The sequence below is a fragment of the Pinus tabuliformis genome, chromosome 7 (genome assembly GCF_031772625.1).
Source record: "Pinus tabuliformis cultivar Carrire ecotype Pingquan chromosome 7, CPIR1, whole genome shotgun sequence".
NCBI classification, from domain to species: domain Eukaryota; kingdom Viridiplantae; phylum Streptophyta; class Pinopsida; order Pinales; family Pinaceae; genus Pinus; species Pinus tabuliformis.
Window position 1 is genome coordinate 1,018,360,931 of NC_142293.1, and position 1,434 is coordinate 1,018,362,364.

The 1,434-nt window shown below is 51.0% G+C and overlaps 1 non-coding gene across 1 annotated transcript in view; it reads right to left on the reverse strand.

The window, feature by feature from the left end:
• Window positions 1–1,393: 1,393 nt before the first annotated feature.
• LOC149251046 (18S ribosomal RNA) overlaps window positions 1,394–1,434 on the reverse strand; it is a 1,812-nt gene continuing 1,771 nt past the window's right edge. The window contains exon 1 of the ribosomal RNA XR_016267673.1: window positions 1,394–1,434. This exon is cut by the window's right edge and continues 1,771 nt beyond it. This is a non-coding gene — a ribosomal RNA (18S ribosomal RNA).

Sequence of the window (1,434 nt, forward strand, 5' to 3'; positions counted from 1 at the left end):
GCTAGGGGCAAAAGGAAGAAGGAAAAAAACAACACCACAGAAACAAAGATCCCATGAAAAGAGAGAAGCTCAACAGCGTGCCGAGCAAGATGTCCGCTAACCAAAAAGAAATCAAACAAGGCACCCAATCAAAAAAGCGTCCCACCTCTTCACACCCTCCCACATGCATTCATCACAACACCCTTTCCAGCCTACAACATAGAAAACAACCAAGCAAATAAATCACAACCCAAAAATTGACCAATAGAAAAGACGAGGGCCACGATGAGACTAGTGTTTGGAGCACGTCACTGAGAGGCAAACAGCCCCCCCAACCCAACGACACAAGGCTTCAAACGACAAATAGACTGCTGCCCATAACACAAACCCACCCCGCTATTGCACCCCTCCGTGTACAAAACACCCGACAACCTTTCCAGTGAGAGAGTCAACGGGGGTCAAAGAATCAAACTCCAAAGAGGAGTTGTCACGAGCCGACACTCAACGCTGGAGAAAGCCGTGAGCCAAAAATACATCGACGGTGCAAGGCCACTAGCCACGAAATGAAGAAATGACGCGAGTCCCACAAAAACCCACAATCCAAAGGGAGGAACAAAGACACAACCCGCTACTTTTTCCCTCAGAAGGGGAGTGGCTCACGAGAGGACGAGGAATTCCCTCGACGGCAAAGGCACGAGATAAGATTGCCACCCTCATGCCCGTTGGCGAGGAAAATTGTGATCTCGATGGAGCTCAGATCGAGGGATGGGTTTTTCATTCCTGGACACCCAACCCTTCCGCGAGGGCATGTCGAGGAACGGTCGGAGGGACTAGGGTGGCCAACCCAACGGGTTGATCCGCTCTTCATCCATCCCATACTTGATCGCACCCCGACAATCTCGCCTCACGGAAGATTTGAGCTACCAGGCGCGCGCGCAACCACTCCCTCGACCCAACGACCAGCGAAAAAGCTCACCCAAGCAACACATCAACCGCCACTGCCTTTTCGAGAGAACCAACTATGGATGCCCGCACCCTTGGCCCATGCCTTCCAACGAACAAAAGACCGAGCACCGCCGCTATGAATGAGTCCGAAATTTATCCATCGTTTTTACCAAGCACCTCAACTCTATAGTAACCATGCCCAGCCGAACAGATCGTCGGAAGGGCTCCCAAGAAACAGGCTTTCGAACCCCCTGTAGAAACACATTGGGGGGGAGAAAAACAAAGGATGGGTGGGACAAGCACAAGCATGGCATGAAAGCACACACAAAAAAGCAAGTGTTACCTTGAGACAAGCAACCAATGATGTTCCCGCCAAACACCAAACCCGCTCCCCTAGAGACGCACCACAAAGTCCCACATTGCAATCGGCACCCAACCAACCCGAACCAAAAAAGAAAACCCCTACTATCAATGATCCTACCACAGGTTCACATACGGTAACCTTGTTAC